Below are 12,312 nucleotides of genomic sequence, written 5' to 3' on the forward strand. Positions count from 1 at the left end.
TACTGTGGGGTTGCAAAAAGTAGAATGGCAGGTGCTAATAGCTAGCACAACAGTGCACTGGAGGCAATACTGCATTAATTGAGACTCCTTACTTGCCATTCATAAGCTGATTCGTCTACTGGAGAGCCAAAGAGTTAACAGAAGACTCCACACCAGTGAGAAAGTGGAGGCTAATAGTGGAATATTGTGGCCTGAATTGTAGAAACATTAAGGTTTCATGTTCAAACATTGGGACACATATTTGCTAAAAGCCTCCTGTTTGCTCAACACTCAGGGATCTGCCAATCACTTTGGCCCTGTGCAATCAAGCCAGTCACATACTACAAAAGAAGCTAAAGTCTCTGTAGTACAGATGAGAAATATGCTGGGCAAGACAGTTTTGGTTATTCAAGATGTCAAGGAGGAGAAGGTTGGTGTGTACATAAAGGGGATTTGATGTTGGGTGAAAACAGACATTAATTTGAATTTCATGATATCAGTTGGTATATAATACTTCTTATTATCATTTCCATGATTGCTATATGCTTTATTAATGGTATTACAGTAGGAATTACCTAGATTAAGGACGAAAGAATTATAATAGAATCAGAATTGGATACAGCATGAAACAATCTAACAAACACCATGCATCATCTTACCTGCCTAGAAAGACTGTTATGATAGATGGAGCCCAAAGTCATGGACTAAATAAACTCCACAGATAATTAAGAGGTATGGTCCTTATGCTCTGGGAGTGATATCTATATGTGTATATCAAGAAGCAGGAAATGTGATGGTGGTTAATGGGAATGTATGGAAAAGTATGGAATCTGAGCGTGATGTAAACAATACAGAATAAGGGTTGGAGCATCATTTACTTCTCTGGATTTCCATGCTATTAGAGAGTCTGACACAAACAATAAGTTGGGAAAAAAAAAAGACAGAAGAAAATAAGGTCAAATAGAGATAATAATTTATTGAAGTGTTTTCTTCTAAAACAGACATGATTTTATTTGACTGTGCATTTCATTACAAGACAAACACTTAAGTACAATCTTCTAAAGCACTGCTGAGTCATTACATCACCTGTGCTTTGCCTCAGGCCTCTTTTCACACACACAGAAAAATGCACGGGGAAAGCTAAAACATTAGAAAATTTGACATAGCTATAAGAAAGGACATGAATGACAATGCTTGTTCTATTAAAGAGAACATTGCACTGTGTGTACCCTGCAGGTCCATTTCCTTACACAAAATCTGACTTGAAAATGAACAAGAAATTCCAGAAAGGAACTTCTTAATCTTATTTATTTATTTATTTATCTACCTACCTATCTATCCATTTATTTATTTATTTATTATTGTGAACATGTTATTATTTTTTCATGAGCATTTGCCTATTAGAAAAGAAACGACCTTTTCTGTGGCTAGTATTCGCAACATGAAGCCGTTCTTATTTAAAAGGCAGAAAAATGAACATTTTGAAAGGGTTGTTATATTCTAGTGGCTGAAAGTCAATGTTTTTAAAAGTACACTTTAAAATGTTTTATATCAAATTGAGTCTTATCTTGATACATTTCATTAAATCTGCAAGACTTTTCTTCTGGCCCCATTAAATTCTATTATCAAAACTACCAGTCTGTGGCTTAAAGTCTTAAATTATATCACTAATAATTGAGCAGTTTCTTTCAAAACCAAGTATAATTTAAAATGAAACATAGCTATTTTCTCTGCCAATTCTGAATCTTGTATCTGGAAATGGTCCCAAAATAACAAAATTCCTTTCCATTTGACTAACATTGACATTCATGATGTGATCCATCTAAGAAATAAAAGCAAAACTACACAGAAGAAGTAAAATACCAAAAAGTGGCATTTATAAGATTAATCAGAGGCAAGCATACCAGTTCAGTTTACTCTCATAAGTGAATAAAATTGTATTCTGAAGTATATTCAGCTTTCAGTCAAACAAAAATATACTTCCAATTTTTATTTGTATTAAACCTTGTTTTCACTTTCAACTACACAGTTACAGAGTAAGGATAACACGTACAGAATTTAAGGAATCACACTCTGACATATCGTTTTTTGTTCCCAACTTAATAATGTTTTTATCTCTTTCCATCTACTGAGAAAAAGGATTAATTTCTCTATCTAGGAAATCTCACAAATTAGCTTCACGTTCAACTACAAAATAGGCCATATGGTATTTCAAAATGGATTTTAAAATTTGTGTAAGCCAACTTATCCAAATAGATAGTAACTATCTAGTCTTCTCAATAAATCAATATGCATCAAACAACAGAGAGAATTCTAAAAGCAAAGGAACGTACTTGCAGTTGCTATGCTTCTTGACACCTTTTAGTCAAATGGCACTGAGTTGTAATGTCTTTTATGTTTGCAGTTACCCTGGAACTGATTTGTTCTAGTTTTGATATAGACCTGAAAGCTCCTTCCAGTCAAGCAAATCGGACTTTGTAGTCAGTACGGTATCCATTGGTACTAGCACTGTTACAGCCTTATTGATTCTTGTGCTGAAGTGAGAGAGTTTTCTCTTGAGTGATACTGCAGCACCTAATCTTAAGGCGTTAAAACTGATCTCTCTGAGGATGATGGACATTTAATATCCTTTACAGGTTTTTAGAGATCCACTTCTTCAATGCCATGATGGTTGAACAAGAAATTGAATCATAGAATCATAGGATCATTAAGGTTGGAAAAGACCTCCAAGGTCATCTGGTCCAACCGTCCAACTACAACTAATATTGTCCACTAAACCACGTCCCTCAGTACAATATCTACCCTATCCTTAAACATCTCCAGGGATGGTGACTCTACTACTTCCCAGGGCAACTTGTTCCAATGCCTAAATGCTCTGTCTAAGAAATTCTTCTTAGAAATTCTTAGAAGGAAAACTTAGAAATATCAGTTTGAACCTCCATTCTTGCAACTTGAACCATTTTCTCCTGTCCTGTCTCTAGTTACCTGTGAGAACAACTTCCACAACCTCGTTTCAGAGTGCTGCAGAGTGATGAAGCCTCTCTCAAGTCTCCTCCTGAATAAACAATCCTAGTTCCCACAGCAACTCTTTATAAGACTTGTGTTCCAGTCCCGTCACCATCTTTGCTGCTCTTCTCTAAACACATTCCAGGGCCTCAATGTCTTTCTTACAGTGAGAGGCCAAAACAACACAGCATTTGATGTGTGGCATCACCATTGCTGAGCACAGTGAGATGGTCACCTTCCTGGTCTTGATGACTTCACTACTTCTGATACAAGCTAGAATGCCACTGTCCTTCTTGGCTATCTGGGAGCACTACTGGCTCATGTTCAGCTGACCAACATCCACAGATTCTTTTCCCCGATACAACTTTTCAGTCACTTAGCCACAAGCCAAGTGCAGAACTTGATACTTGGTCTTGTTGAACTTTATCCCATAGGCTTCAGCCTATAATCCCTATGTAGGGCTTTCCTACCACCAGGCAGTATGACTTTTCCTCCCAACTTGGTATCGTCTGCAAACTTACTGCGAGTACACCCAATTCCTTCTTCCAAATCATCAGTAAAGATACTGAGCAGGTCAGGCCCCAAAACCAATCCCTGGGGGGCACCACTCATGACTGGTTGCAAGCTGGATTTAACTTCATTCACCACCACTTGCAAGTGGACCTGGACATGCAGACAGTATTTTACTCAGCAAAGAGTAAAGCCGAGGTCTGCCAGCTTCTCCAGGATAATAATGTGGGAAACAGTGTCAAAAGCTTTGCTGAAGTCTAGGTAGACTACATCAACAGCCTTTCTCTCACTCTCTATCTGTGTTGCCTGGTCATAGAAGGAGATGAGGTTGATCAGGCAGAACCTACCTTCCATGAATCCATACTGGCTGCGCTTGATCCCCTGGTTGTCCCACAAAAGATGACACAACTAGGATGAGAAAAGTAATGTCTGTACCACACAGCACAGAAACTGATGCTAGTATTTTGACTCAGTACTCTGTGGTTGTTAGAAGGAAATGTACTGAAGGGTGATGGTGCTAACTATGGTCCCAAAACCTACATGAATTTCATTGAGTCATTGAGTGCTGCACCTCATTAAGAAATCCTACCTTTTCTTATAGTTCAATCTTTTGAAAACTAAGGGCAAAACCCTTTTTTTGCGCTCATGAGTGATAAATGTGAATATTAAGGAAACTTTGGGCCCAGAATCCAGTAAATCTCAATGAGTAGATCATAGGATTATTTTGGGTTATTTCCTGAGATACTGCTTTTTATTCAGTTCCACACTTTAAATTTTAATTGCTAGCTTTTGCTTAGACAAAATTTAATGTATTAGATAAAGCCCTCCTTAATGTCTTCCCGGCCTGCACTTTGGTTAATTACCTATTTATGGTCTCATCATTCTGCCTGCTCTGCTATTGCAACACAAGTATTGCACTGTACAATAATGGTCATTCTAAGTGGAAGAAAAAAGTTTATTTACAGAGAAATGCAGCAGAGTATTAGGTAACCAGTGAACAGTGAGCAGAACTTCCCCACCTTCAAACTCTTGGCAATCAGTTAAATGAAATGGAATTTCACATGCCTCTGGTAAATTATACCTGAGCTTATGTTGGCAATATATATATATATATGGAGTAATGTATGAATGTAGAATTCTTAAGTACGGGGACTTTGTGATCTATTCTACTCTAATAATAGATTCTATGATTCTATGGTTCAATTTTATTTGATCTACACCAAGTAAAAAGGGCAAGTTCCCAAAATAGGCTGAACAAGAATGAATACAAATGAATTATTTGCATTTTTTTTTTCCACCAGGACACTGTATAGCCCTTTTCTGATCAATGTGGATTCCTTGTGTGTCTTGAAAATGAAGGATGCTCCAAATGATTTTATGTATCATCTTGAAGCAAAATATTCTTTGTGGGATGTTATAGACCCTCATCTACTATACGCTGTGAAAATGTTTAACTTGTTGATGAAAAGCTCTACATTGTTTCAGTCATGTTCTCCGTATTAACAAACTGCATACTATAGCTACAATTTTGCCAACTTTGTAGTTTTTGCTGTTTTCATAACATGTCTTTGAAAATTAGAAGTTTTGCCCAGTGAAAACTAAGGGTGAATCCTGGACTGCAAACACAGAATCCACTTTACCTGAAAAGATGAACTATGGTAGCAGCACAGACTAAAACTTTCAAGGAAGTCTTATGGATTTTCCCTTGTAGGCTGTTGACAGCACAGTGAGCTGACACATTTCAGATTCACAATGAAGTGATATCTATTATTTATTAAATAACTCTTTTTAAAGGCAAAGAAATAAATACTAAAAAGGCACAAATAGTTTCTCTTCCTTGTTTTTATAGTTCATTAAGCCTTTAAACTGAGGGTAGGTCATTCCATATGCTGGTGATTTGGAAGGTATACATCTGTGGGGTTTAAGTATTTTTCCACTTGCAAAATGGACAACCAGTAAGTTGATACAAGCCATTTCCATTCATTTTATCACAGATATAAAAGCCAAAGTATGCCTACAGGTGTTTTGGAAAGTAGTTTCATAGGGACGTAGAGTCTGAAGTAGAATTCAAGGGGAATAAAGTTACATAGTCTGAGCTATATTCATGACAGAACTAGTAGGTTAAAAGCAACTTTTCAATATCATTTACAACTTTATGGGAAATCAGTTTAATGATTCACATTAAATAAGATAATGTTTTGTGTTGGTGACTAGTTTCTGTATTGTGAACCTTCACGTGGCTCAATGTGAAAACTGTGTTCTTAGAATCATAGAATTGCTCAGGTCGGAAAAGACCTCAAAGAGCATCAGGTCCAACCACAACCTAACCGTACTACCCTAACTAGCAGCCCCCTGCTCAGGTGTCCCTGAGCACCACATCCAAACAGTTTTTAAACACATTCAGGGATGGTGACTCTACCACCTCCCTGGGGAGCCTATTCCAGAGCTTAATAATCATTTCTGTAAAGAAGTGTTTCCTGATATCCAATCTAAACTTTCCCTGGCACAACTTTAGGCCATTTCCCCTCGTCCTTTCACCTGTCAGCAGGGAGAAGAGACCAACCCCGCTCTCACTGTAAGCACCTTTCAGGTATTGGAAGAGAGCAATAAGGTCTCCCTTCAGCCTCCTTTACGCCAGAATAAACAGCCCTGGTTCCTTCAGTCTCTCCAGTTCCTTCAGTTGCTAAGTAGTATTAACTACTTGTACTGGACTTCTACTCATTTGTCTTGCATCTGCAGATAATCAAGCAAATTGTTAATGGTTCTTTTTCTTCGTTCTTTGTATGGCCTGGATTTATTTAAAATGAGATCTTTGGTGTCTTTTTCTAATTCTCTCCAATCTCCAGAAGCCATTGCTAGTCAGCCAGAGTTTTGCTTCAATTTATATTACTGGGTGGGATGTATGAAATGAGGGTATCCTGCTCCAAAGGGAGGCTCAAATTAGCATACCATGAGTTTGATGCTTTTCCACATAATTTCCATGCTAATGTGTTCAGCTTACAGATGAAAGTATATTTCTTCTATTTCTTCTGTTTTCCAGTTACTGAAGGGAGATGAGCCTTAGATTGGAAATGGTAAAACAGATTTAATGCAGTAAAGCGCAAAACAGAATTATCTTTTTTTTTTTTTTTTTTTTTTTTTCCCCCTCATAGTATAGTAGACTCCATAGGACTACACAGAGTGAAAAGTAAAATAAACTCATGTGTGTCAGTGCAACTATTGGTGGTCACAGGAAACATTCTCCTGGAATGTAAAAAGAGTATTTTCATTGGAGACTTCTGTGATATCTAGGCCCACATTTTCCATTGCCTGTCACATTGGCAGGGCTCAGTAAGATCCCTGTGATCAAATATGCTTTGTAGCGGGGAGGGATGATAGTCTAATTAATTTGGTGTTTTCTTTTTTTTCTTTGTTTGGGAGCCAGTTAGACCTAGAACTATGGCAGAACCGACAAAAGGGAATTAAACTGTGAAATATTCATATGTCCTTCTTCTAGTTTCAACTGATCTCAACAGATGTGCCTTCTGTTGTGCTTTAGGGAGATATTGCTTCCTTCTTTAGAGGGGGAGTAGTTAACCAGGATTCTCAAAAGGCCTGACACAAGGTATGCCTGTTGCTACATTACATCTTGATAGTTACTCCAAACCTGGAGAAAGTAAAAGGCATCAAGAAGTCAGGCAAATACCAGGACAACAGTTTACGTACTAATGAACTGTTTACCATAGCTGTTGAGATCTCCTTCTATCAGTTGTGATTAAATGTCTCATAGGAGTGACAAGATCTGACAACTGTGTAGGTGATCACAACACAGAATGTGCAAACATTAAATACGGTTGAAACAGTTATATTGTCTTACTTCTAAAAGGTAAATCTTTGAGTGCCTGGACTGAGGGCCACAGGATGGTTGATTTTCTCTCCCTCCTAGGAGATCTGGTGACTGGTTGTCAGGTAAGTAAATGGGCTGTGAAAGTTGCTGTAGAAGAGCTCTGGAGTAGGCATGAAATCAAATACTATTGATTGAGTTTCCATTAGGCAGAGAAGGCAGAGTAAACAAGAGGGATGGATGATTCTTTGTACAAACTACAGTGGTGTAAATTTGTGTTTTGCTATGTTCAGATTTGAAATTGAGGAAGAACAGGTAGGTACCTATGTGTAATTGTCTTAGTTTGGAGTCTTTTTTTGATGACATATAGTGTTGCTGGTGTCCCAGTATTTAGATCAAGATTATTCTTGCGTATGCTCTAGAGAATGATTATGTTAACAAATGGTAGAGTGGCACTGGAGAGTGATTGTGACTTAGGTCAACTAATTAGTAATTATATTGAATTCTTATCACTGAAAAGTAAAGTTGAAGAATAAAGGGTGTAACCACACTGAAGTCAACCACACTGAAGCACTATGATAAACATACAAAAAAAAAAAAAAAAAAAAAGATTTTCATTTCAATATAGTCTATCTGACCTTTTCCAAGGTACATTGTTTATTCAGAGTATTTATTCCTCTCTGATGGGTGTTAGAAAAGAAGTGATCAGATAGATTGCAGACCATTCTTCCAAATAGCTTGCTTTCAGACACTGAAAAGGCAGTGTTAACTGAAGGCTTGATTACTTCAACTCAGCATGGCTCTAGTGTTTGTTCAACAGTTTTACAAACCAACTTCATAGCAACACAGCCCTCAGAGTGTCAAAGTAACAATTTAAATCCAAATCTCTGTATTTAAATGCAGCTATAAGATGGTGTTTATCAAAGCCAACTGAGATGACCAGAATCACAGGCAGACCTTAAACTTCACAGATAATGTAAGGAATTAAAAGACAGTGCTTTTTGAATACAGCAGAGAATAGTAGAGTCTGCCTGCTGCTGAGGTTTTATTGTCTCACATGTTGTGATAGGAAGTTTTTAGCTTCCAGGTTTATTTAAATATTATGGAGTTATCTTTCCTGCAAACAAGGAAGTTACATTAATATGATATTAAGCAATGATTGGTCATCAATCAGAGCACAATACTAAGGAGAGTATATATAATATAATTACAGCAATTACAGAATGTAGTAAATTGCAAACATTAAGTATGTATCCATTTTTATGCACTTTCTTTGGCCTCCAGCTATCATGCAGTCATTTGTTCTCTCAGGTAATTCTAGTTCTTAGATCCTATGACTATCATAAAACTTTATTTTTGTTCTATTTAAAAAGCACTTAAAAATCTGAGACTAACAACAGAAATCCCATTACCTGCATTACTTTCACCAGAATTATGCACATTTTCACCTGCTGTGCACTTGGATCTCTATGTAACAGTTTGTATCAGGCTGAAGTAGACCAAGCATTCAACGTATTTTACAAATGTGTCTTCCAAAAATCTCCTGCATCTTCTGGGGATGCTGAAGTATATACATGGAATAAGAGAAAGCACAGGGATCTCCAACCTGTTGAAGAAAAGTAGGTTCTAAGTTGAAAGTATATACTGCATTTGTGTTGTCTGAGAGTCTTATTCACTACATTTAATGAAAAAACAGAGTGTATGTTGTTTTTAAATAAATGTTGCAAACAGCTCATAGTCAAATCCAGAAACCATGACACACACAGATGGTGACTTCTCAGGCAGCAAATATAATATATGATGGATGCACCAAAGGTAATGCCCTCTGTTTTATAATGTTGGCTTATCATAGGTGGATACCAGTGGTGTAGCAGTAGAGGTTGAACCTTCCCATCAGTATTTTGTTAGATTTTGCTGCTGTGCAATAGATGGCAGCAGAGGGGCAGTCTGACAGAATGGTGTCAGAATGAAAGTGCATATAAAGAAAAGATGTAGAACTGAACTCCTCTATGATGGTAAAAACAAGTCCATTGACATTCATTGATGCTTACTGAATACTTATGGAGAATAAACAGTGTATGTCAGCACAGTGGGGCAGTGGGTGATGCTTTTCAGAAATGGTAACAGTGACAATGGTCACCTCCACAGATGCAGATATCATGAGTGCAGCCTACAGGCTTTTGTTAACTGCTGATGAGAATACATAGTTAATGGTAATGCCTTTGCTGAAAAATAGTGTTTTGTAGCTGAGTATTTTCTCTATTAAATAGTGTTATTGTGCTCTTTGTGCCTGTTGTAGTTTTCATAGATATAAATATAAGGCATTCCATTCAGAGCTATCTAAGTACTATACATTTGGTAATCCAGTAGTTATGAATGTCTTACTCCTTGTGAAGTAACAAGCAGCAGATAAGTTGCAAGTAAATTCAAGAACACCAGCTATCACAGTTGTGCTATACAGTACTTATGGCTGATAATCTGGGCTGGGGCTACCTGGGGTACCTGGGTATTGCCCTGCACACTCACTCCTTCCTGCTTGGAGCTGCCACCTCTCTTCTTTCCAGTGAATTAGTTTTGAAAAGGGTTAATTAGTGAATTTTGGAAATGGTTAACTGAAATTCAGATTCAATAACAGTTCAGAAGAAACAGTGTAGCCATAATTAAACCTTAAATGTACACAAAATGACATTTTCTTTTCATAATTAGCAGCAGAGTACAAACCAGTAAGGATCCCTGGCATTTCCTGTTTACAATAAAAACAATTGTCTGGTATAAAAATATCCATCCATTGCACCTGTAATTAATGCAAAACTCATTGCAAATAACCAGATGGCAAACAACAAGTGCATTGTATACATATTGTCTTCCCAACATGTTTCTCTTACATCCTGTCTGCCAAGAAATGCCAGTTGTAGCATAAATGTGTCATTGATAATTTGTCAGCTTGCCCTACTAATGACAGAAACTGTGACTATAAAAAATAATTTAGAAAGATTTCTTAACTAATATCTGTCACTTAGAAGTTCACTGAAGAATCGTTTTTAATAAGCAAATAATACAACACTGTTTGCAAATAAGCTGTCATACTATGTTGGAAAGACCAATGCATTTAACAGAATAAAACATCAGTGAATATAGTCCAGGCAGAAATTCAGTTTTATTAAGCTTTACTCCCAGTGCCCCCAGCCTACTTCCTTCCTAATTAGATCTTTTACTATCAAAATTAAACTCAGGCTTTAAAAAAGAGATGAGATAGATCACTGTTTTCTGGTGTGGGAAAGGCACATTGGCTCTCTAATGTCTTCATTAGATTAAAGGTACTTTACAAACTTTAAAAAATGCTTTTTGCTTTTTGAGGTTTTCCTTTAATGTATCAGAACAAATCTTAAAGAAATAAAAAAGAGAGATAGAGGACTGTAATTAACCTTGCTGTGGTTTGGTTGGTGTCAATTTCATGTGCACTGTGTGTATTCACTCATATGTACAGACTGTAGAATAAGGATCACAACATGGTGGGGTCTCACTCCTAATTCCCCTTATGCTAACCCATGCAGTATGGGGAAGAAGCATGATGAGTTAGAGACGTGTGTGTCTTCGAAAAGGCTGTGGTCTTACTGATAGTATGGAGATACGTTGAGTGACTCCCAGGGTTGATGTGGTTCAATGGCAGGATACAGGCTCTTTAGGAAGTACAGAATAAGGAAATGAGGAAAGGAGTGGGAAGCTATTCACCACAGAATCATTGAATGACTTGGGTTGAAAGAGGCCTAAAACATAATTTAGAACAAACGTCTCCATCATGGGTAGACTTCCCACAGTCTATATGTTATGTTGCCCAGGATCCAACCCAGTCTGGCCTGGAATACCTCCAGGGAAGGGGCATTCACATCTCTGATCAACCTGTTCCAGTGCTCAACACATTCACAGTAGAGAATTTCCTCCCAACATCTAATCTAAATTGCACTTCTTTAAGTTTAAAAACATTCCTCTGTGCCCCATCACTACTGGGAGTATGTAAAAAGTCTGTCTCCATCTATTTTCTAAGCTCCTTTTAAATATGGTAAGGCCACAGTGAGGTCTCCCTGGAGCTTTCTCTTCTCCAGGATGAACAAGTCAAGCTCCCTCAGTATGTCTTCATAGGATCATCTTCATGACCTTCCTCTGGATCTGCTCCAACAAGTCCATGTCTTTCCTGTACTGGAGGTCCCAAACCTGGAAACAGTACTTCAGACAGGTCATCATGAAGACAGACAAGAGGGAAACAATTCTCTCCTTCTTCTTGGTGGCCACATCTCTTTGGATGCATCCCAGGATACAGCTGGCCTTCCAGGCTGTGAGCATACACTGTTGGGTTGCATCAAGCTGAGCCCCCAAGTCCTTTTCTGCAGGATTTGTATTCTTGTCTCAGACTCTATACCTATCTGGGATTGCTCTGACCCAAATGCAACACTTTACACTTGGCCTTGTTGAACCTCATTAAGTTCTCATGGGTACATTTCTTAAGCTTGTCCAAGTCCCTTCAGATGGCATCCCTTCTGCTGTAATAACTGCATTATTTAATTTGGTGTCATCTGCAACTTTGCTGATAGTGCACTTGATCTCACTGTCTCCATCGCTGGTAGTGATGTTGAAGAGCACTGGTACCAAGATAGACCCCTGAGGGATACCACTCATCACCACCTGGACATATGGCCATTGACCAGAACATTCTGGCTTCTGCCATCCAACAGATTCCTCATCTATTGCATAGTCCATCCTTCAAAGCCGTGTTTCTCCAATTTAGACACAGGAATATCCTGTGGGAAGTTATCAAAGACCTTACACAAATCCAAGTAGTTGACATTGGTCAGTCTTTCCTTTGAAACTACCTTATCATAAAGTGAAATTACCTTCTAGATATATATTGATTACAGTGAAAGTGAAGGCGAATATTTGGTTTGAAAAGATTAGCTGGACTGACTCTGAGCTGCAATTCTTGGCTTAGACTTTAAGGA

The sequence above is a fragment of the Gallus gallus genome, chromosome Z, assembly GCF_016699485.2.
Source record: "Gallus gallus isolate bGalGal1 chromosome Z, bGalGal1.mat.broiler.GRCg7b, whole genome shotgun sequence".
Lineage (NCBI taxonomy): Eukaryota > Metazoa > Chordata > Aves > Galliformes > Phasianidae > Gallus > Gallus gallus.